Source organism: Heptranchias perlo, chromosome 29 (genome assembly GCF_035084215.1).
Source record: "Heptranchias perlo isolate sHepPer1 chromosome 29, sHepPer1.hap1, whole genome shotgun sequence".
NCBI lineage: Eukaryota > Metazoa > Chordata > Chondrichthyes > Hexanchiformes > Hexanchidae > Heptranchias > Heptranchias perlo.
The window spans coordinates 9,385,155-9,393,385 of record NC_090353.1 but is presented as its reverse complement, the minus strand read 5'-3'; positions in this window follow the sequence as shown (position 1 = coordinate 9,393,385).

Genomic DNA, 8,231 nt, shown 5'->3' with positions numbered 1-8,231 from the left:
TTTGATGTTAAAGGAAATAATTAAATCTGCTATTATGGATTGAGATAAGATGCCAGTTGTTGGGAGATGTTACAGGTCATTGAGTCAGACAGAGGTTACAGATGCTGAAATGTACAAACAGATTAGGGAGGTATATTTGATCACAAATGCAATGGTCATAGGCATTTTTAATTTACTAGGAATTAACTTGGAGGACTACAATGGGAATGGAGCTTCCATAAGGTGCATTGCTCATCCAACAATCTTCTTTTTAGAGCAGGACACCTGAGATCTGAGTGCTGAGGCACTGGATCCAGGGGCTGAGTTCTGCGATATCTCCACTCCCCACTATCAGACTCCTCCAGTTCCCTCTAGTTCTATGACTGACCCAGTGACAAACCCTCCTCCCAACTATCTCGCTCATCCCGGATGGATTTCTCTAGGCTGGGGAGTGAGGGAGAAAGGGTGAACGAATGGGTGAGTGATGAGAGGGTTGTTAGGGCAGAGGTAAAAGGGTGCGGTCCTCCTTTGATGTCTTCCACCTCCTCCTCCTGCTCCTCAACTGCATCGTGCCGTGACTCATCTAAGGGGGAAAACAAAGGAAAAAATATTAGAAATTGGGCTGTTTACTGGAAATCTCATCGGCTGCATTTGCACAAGACCGGTCAGGTTTCTTGGATGGGTGCTCTGGTCCACAAGTCATCGTTAAAGGTCCTTGTGGGCCTGACAAACCTGCAGCTGCCACAGGCCCTCCCACTTCACCATCTCCAACAGTGCCTGCAGTCAACAACACTTCTATACTCTGTGGCATCAAGGGCGAATGTTGGGTAGGCCTCTACCAATCGCATGTGGCTTGCAATCGTTATGAGTAACCTTCTCCCGTCACAAATGCCACTCCCTTGCCACCGATTCAATCCTCCTCCCTGGCCACTGTCTGAGACTGAACCAGACTGTTCACAATCTCGGCATCCTATTTGACCTTAAGCTGAGCTTCTGACCACATATCCTCTTCACCACCAAGACCGCCTACTTCCACCTCTGTAATATCACCCGTCTCCAACCCTGCCTCAGCCCATCTGCTGCTGAAACCCTCATCCATGCTTTTGTTACCTCCAGACTCGACAATTCAAAAGCTCGCCTGGCCGGCCTCCCATCTTCCACTCTCCATAAACTTGAGCTCACCTAAAACTCTGCTTCCCATCTTCTATCTCACACCAAGTCCTGTTCACCCATCACCCCTGTTGCTCACCGATCTACATTGACTCCCGGTCTGACAACTCCTCGATTTTAAAATTCTCATCCTTGTGTTTAAATCCCTCCATGGCCTTGCCCCTTTCCATTTCTATAACCTCCTCCAGCACTACAACCCTCCGGGAACTCTGTGTTCCCCCAATTCTGGACTCTTGTGCATCCCAATTTCCTTCGCCCCATCATTGGCGGCCATGCCTTCAGTCGTCTTGGCCCTGAGCTCTGGAATTCCCTCCTTAAACTTTAAAGACGCTCCTTAAAACCTACTTCTTTGACCAAGAAGAACAAAATTAAAAATTAATTATATTAAAAAATTATTTTCCTGTTGTTACTTTGTCTTCACTTCTCCATTCATCAACTCACAATTTTCCAGCAAGGAGACTAATATCTCCTTATATGGCTCAGTGTCAAATTTGGTCTGATAATATTCTTGTGAAGTGCCTTGGGACATTTTACTTTGTTAAAGGCGCTATATAAATGCAAGTTGTTGTTATGATGGAGGACAAAAGAGAACAGGACATTATGGGATGAGTGAGGAGGGTTCTTCTACAAGCTCCACCCCGCAATTTCAGACCTGTTCACCTCAAGTGCTGGCATTTGGGGGGCATGCTGGTGTATATCACTCAGGAAATAGGCCAGAGACCAGGGCCCTGATCCCTCTTCTGAAATTCGTATGTGTTGGGGGGTGGGGGGGAGGGACAGCTAGCAATCCTAAGGCGGGAATATGGAGTTAGGTCATAGATCATCCATGATTTAATTGAATAGCGGAACAGGCTCAAGGAGCTAAATGGTCTCCTCCTGTTCCTATGTTCCTAAGAGGGAGGGTTAATCTTAATGTTGACATTTCTGCTGGTTACTGATAATGTAACATTTGATCCCTAAACACAGTGAGGGTCAATACGGTGGACGTCACTGACATTTAACTACGGTTCACTTGACACATGTACATTGAGCACAGGGAAGGGTTATAGGTCACAGATACTTTGCCTTTGCTGTTCCACTGAAGTCATTAGATATCTTTCAACACTGGAGAGTAGCCCTTGGTGTGACCAATGAAGCACTGACCCCCAGTGCAATCTCCTTCCACATTGCCTCGTGTTCCTGTCATAGAGGTTCAGTACTCCTGACCCCAAACAGCCAGTCACTTTTTCTTCTAAGCTTTCTCTGCAAAATATGGACTGCAGTCTCCCTGAGGTTGAAAGCTCTCCTGTTGCCCTCTCAACCATATTCCCAGTTGTGTTCCTTCCTCTAATGCCGCTATTACAACCTTTAAACTGCAGCAGGTTTTATAACATGCTGCTGCCCCAGCCTCTCCCAAGCTGTTTCATAGAATCATAGAATCATAAAATGATATAGCACAGAAGGAGGCCATTCAGCCCACCATGTTAATGCTGACTCTTTCCTCCTTATCCCAATGTTCCAATCATTCAGAGCTCATCTATAGTGTTTTTCCTGCCTCCCCACATGTTTCCATCCCCCCATCTCCCAACTCAGCATAACTCTGATGTTGTAAGCTGAATGTACGCAGCCTGCAGGCGACTGAATATTTGAATAATGAGCAAATATTCCCACAAGGCAAGTTAGCAAGAGACTGAATCTAAGGGGAGTCATTCCCTATCTCTGAAAACTCCTCCAGCCCTAAAACCCTCCGAGAACTCTGCCTTCCTCCAATTCTGGCCTCTTGCGTATCTCCCACTTCCTTTGCCCCACCATTGGCGGCCGTACTATCAGCCGCCTAGACCATATGCTCTGGAATTCCCTCCCTAAACCTCTTCACCTCTCTCTCCTCTTTTAAGAAGCTCCTTGAAACCTACCTCATTGACCAAGCTTTTGGGTCACCTGTCCTAATGTCTCCTTTGGCTCAGTGTCAATTTTTGTCTGATTACATTCATGTGAAGCGCCTTGGGACATTATAGGCGCTATATCAATGCAAGCTGTTGTTGTTGTTGGAGTACAGTGTCAGTCATGGCTTTTCCATGGGGATCCAGGGCTATTGCTGAGAATGATTGGATCTGATTCATTACCAGATGGTGTGTAGAAATGTACTCATCTGCCCACAGCTGCTCCAGCAGTCATCAGACAAGGAGCAATGAATTCTGTAGGGTTTGTGTGGGTGTGGTATGTGCAGTGCATGATTGTCACTGGCCCTCTCACATTTTACTGCCTGTGGTGGTTGTCAGGCTTTTGTCTTCAAACTACCCTGCATTTGTCCTCTGTTATTACGCGATCAAGATCTTTTTTTTTATTCGTTCATGGGATGTGGGCGTCGCTGGCGAGGCCAGCATTTATTGCCCATCCCTAATTGCCCTTGTGAAGGTGGTGGTGAGCCGCCTTCTTGAACCGCTGCAGTCCGTGTGGTGACGGTTCTCCCACAGTGCTGTTAGGAAGGGAGTTCCAGGATTTTGACCCAGCGACGATGAAGGAACGGCGATATATTTCCAATTCGGGATGGTGTGTGACTTGGAGGGGAACGTGCAGATGGTATTGTTCCCATGTGCCTGCTGCTCTTGTCCTTCTAGGTGGTAGAGGTCGCGGGTTTGGGAGGTGCTGTTGAAGAAGCCTTAGCGAGTTGCTGCAGTGCATCCTGTGGATGGTACACACTGCAGCCACAGTGCGCCGGTGGTGAAGGGAGTGAATGTTTTGGGTGGTGGATGGGGTTCCAATCAAGCGGGCTGCTTTATCTTGGATTGTGTCGAGCTTCTTGAGTGTTGTTGGAGCTGCACTCATCCAAGCAAGTGGAGAGTATTCCATCACACTCCTGACTTGTGCCTTGTAGATGGTGGAAAGGCTTTGGGGAGTCAGGAGGTGAGTCACTCGCCGCAGAATACCCAGCCTCTGACCTGCTCTTGTAGCCACAGTATTTATATGGCTGGTCCAGTTCAGTTTCTGGTCAATGGTGACCCCCAGGATGTTGATGGTGGGGGATTCGGCGATGGTAATCCCGTTGAATGTCAAGGGGAGGTGGTTAGACTCTCTCTTGTTGGAGATGGTCATTGCCTGGCACTTGTCTGGCGCAAATGTTACTTGCCACTCATGAGCCCAAGCCTGGATGTTATCCAGGTCTTGCTGCATGCGGGCTCGGACTGCATCATTATTTGAAGGGTTGCGAATGGAACTGAACACTGTGCAATCATCAGCGAACATCCCCATTTCTGACCTTATGATGGAGGGAAGGTCATTGATGAAGCAGCTGAAGATGGTTGGGCCTAGGACACTGCTTTGAGGAACTCCTGCAGCAATGTCCTGGGGCTGAGATGATTGGCCTCCGACAACCACTACTATCTTCCTTTGCGCTAGGTATGACTCCAGCCACTGGAGAGTTTTCCCCCTGATTCCCATTGACTTCAATTTTACAAGGGCTCCTTGGTGCCACACTCGGTCAAATGCTGCCTTGATGTCAAGGGCAGTCACTCTCAACTCACCTCTGGAATTCATCTCTTTTGTCCACGTTTGTACCAAGGCTGCAATGAGGTCTGGAGCCGAGTGGTCCTGACGGAACCCAAACTGAGCATCGGTGAGCAGGTTATTGGTGAGTAAGTGCCGCTTGATAGCAATGTCGACGACACCTTCCATCACTTCGCTGATGATTGAGAGTAGGCTGATGGGGCGGTAATTGGCCGGATTGGATTTGTCCTGCTTTTTGTGGACAGGACATACCTGGGCAATTTTCCACACTGTCGGGAAGATGCCAGTGTTGTAGCTGTACTGGAACAGCTTGACTAGAGGCGCAGCTAGTTCTGGAGCACAAGTCTTCAGCACTACAGCTGGGATGTTGTCGGGGCCCATAGCCTTTGCTGTATCCAGTGCACTCAGCCGTTTCTTGATATCACGTGGAGTGAATCGAATTGGCTGAAGACTGACTTCTGTGATGGTGGGGATATCGGGAGGAGGCCGAGATGGACCATCCACTCGGCACTTCTGGCTGAAGATGGTTGCAAACGCTTGAGCCTTGTCTTTTGCACTCACGTGCTGGACTCCGCCATCATTGAGGATGGGGATGTTTGCAGAGCCTCCTCCTCCCGTTAGTTGTTTAATTGTCCAACCCCGTTCACGACTGGATGTGCCAGGACTGCAGAGCTTTGATCTGATCCGTTGGTTGTGGAATCGCTTAGCTCTGTCCATAGCATGTTGCTTCCACTGTTTAGCACGCATGTCGTCCTGAGTTGTAGCTTCACCAGGTTGGCACCTCATTTTTAGGTGCTGCTCCTGGCATGCTCTTCTACACTCCTCATTGAACCAGGGTTGATCTCCTCGCTTGTTGGTAATGATAGAGTGAGGAATATGCCGGACCATGAGGTTACAGATTGTGCTGGAATACAATTCTGCTGCTGCTGATGGCCCACAATGCCTCATGGATGCCCAGTTTTGAGCTGCTAGATCTGTTCTGAATCTATCCCATTTAGCATGGTGGTAGTGCCACACAACACGTTGGATGGTGTCCTCAGTGCGAAGACGGGACTTCATCTCCACGAGGACTCTGCGGTGGTCACTCCTCCCAATACTGTCCTGGACAGATGCATTTGCGACAGGCAGATTGGTGAGAACGAGGTCAAGTAAGTTTTTCCCTCGTGTTGGTTCGCTCACCACCTGCCGTATGCCCAGTCTGGCAGCTATGTCCTTCAGGACTCGGCTCCGATATCCTTTCAGGCTTTATGTGGAGTCAGTCGAGATGAAAATCTGGGCAGAGATTTGTTTATTGATGCCTTGAGGGATTTAGTTCAGTGTGCAGATAAGCACAATATTTACTGCTACTGGTGAGAAGAAAACTTTACTCATGACAGGAAGGTAAATCTGGATTTTATATGTAACACAACACTAGATGGTGCTCACAGACTGACTGACGGCAGGACTGAAAATAGCTCAATATAAACTGAAAATTCTTTTCAATTTATACTGTGAAGTTTAGCGTTTCTAGAAGGTAAGGGAGGGGATATTTTAATGATGGACACCACACTTCATCAATAAGTTGCTGCCTTTCAGTCTTGGTGTAATGGTTTTGTCAACCAAAGTGTTGATTTTCCTGCTGGTGACACCTATCACGGCCTCCTGCCCAGATCGGAATTTCCCCCAACCCCCGCCCTTCCCACAGCTCGCTCCCAGTGTGATCACTGCTCGCTGTCCCGCCACATGCGAATTTCAGAATGGGGAGCGGGGCCCAGGTCCCTGCCCATTTCCCTCCCGTCCAACCAAGTTACTGCTGCTTCCTGGATCGTCACGTGAAAGGTGGCAGTAGGCCCATGGTATCGAGTGTAGTGACTCTGAAGTCAGGGAATGAAACGACTCACTTACCTGTGTAGGCCTCAATCTCTGCCGAGACCTACAAGGGTGCACTGCAGGCTCCCGCTTGGCAGCGGGAATCTTGCCGTGCATATTCAATGACCCCCTCATCCCAGGGAAATGGGTCTGGGGCAAAAAGGGAGGGACAGGCAGAAGTCACACCACAGCATTCCGACTCTGCTTGAATGCTTGGGCCTCGGCTGTTTACAATCGATATTAATGACTTCGATGAAGGGACCGAGTGTAATGTATCCAAGTTTGCTGACGATACAAAGCTAGGTGGGAAAGTAAGCTGTGAGGAGGATGCGAATAGTCTGTAAAGGGATATAGGCAGGTTAAGTGAGTGGCCGAGAATGGTGGCAGATGGTGTATAATGTGGGGAAATGTGAAATTATCCACTTTGGTAGGAAGAATAGAAAAGCAGCATATTTTTTAAAAGGTGAGAGACTAAGACATGTTGGTATTCGGAGGGATTTGGGTGTCCTTGTTCACGAATCACAGAAAGTTAACATGCAGGTACAGCAAGCAATTCGGAAGGCAAATGGTATGTTGGCCTTTATTGCAAGGGGTTGGAGTACAAGAGTAAGGAGGTCTTGCTGCAATTATATAGGACTTTGATGAGACCACACCTAGAGTGCTGTGTACAGTTTTGGTCTCCTTACCTAAGGAAGGATATACTTAGAGGGGGTGCAAAATTTTCACTAGATTGATTCCTGGGATGAGAGGGTTGTCCTGTGAGGAGAGATTGAGTAGAACAGGCCTATATTCTCTGAAGTCAGGAAGAATGAGAGTTGATCTCATTGAAACGTATAAAATTCTTCGAGGGCTTGACGGGGTAGATGCTGAGAGGCTTTTTCCCCTGGCTGGAGAGTCTAGAACTAGGGGTCATAGTCTAAAAATAAGGGGTCGGCCATTTAGGACCGAGATGAGGAAAAATTTCTTCACTCAGAGGGTTGTAAACCTTTGGAATTCTCTACCCCAGAGGGCTGAAGATGCTCAGCCATTGAGTTTGTTCAAGACTGAAATCGATAGATTATTGGACACTAAGGGAATCAAGGGATATGGGGATAGGGTGGGAAAGTGGAGTTGAGGTAGAAGATCAGCCGTGATCTTATTGAATGGCAGAGCAGGCTCAAGGGGCCATATGGCCTACTCCTGTTCCTAATTCTTATTTTCTTATGTTCTTATGATCTGAAGAGGAGGACCAGCTCAATATATCCTGTTACCTAGTCCTGTTACCGCATTTGCTACATTACAACAGAGACTACACTCCAAAATTACTTCATTGGCTGTGTAGGATTATCATTTTTAATCCAAGATTTTATTCACCAGGGGAAAACCCCAGTTTTGGGGAAATGGCTGCGAAAAGGACCCTGTTTAAAACACAGTTCCCAGACCAGAAAGGACAAGCTTTTGAACTAAAACCCACCCCACCCAACCCCACATCATCACCGGCTCCAAGTTGGTTAAGGAGACAATGTAATCCACCGGTTGATATAATTAAGTCAGTCGGTCGGGACAACAGAACCCAGAGCAATGGCAGGGAAGGGCGGCCCCTGCATTTGAGTGTTGTTGTTCAATGATAACCACATGTAATTCTTGCTCCAGGAAGTTGAAAGGAGAGCAACAGTGATCCGGGGATGGCTCCCCTTGAGTTTTCTGTACTCCTTTTTGGGATGTCTCTTCAGAGGGATACCTCTCCACTGAAATGGAAGATCAGACCTGCG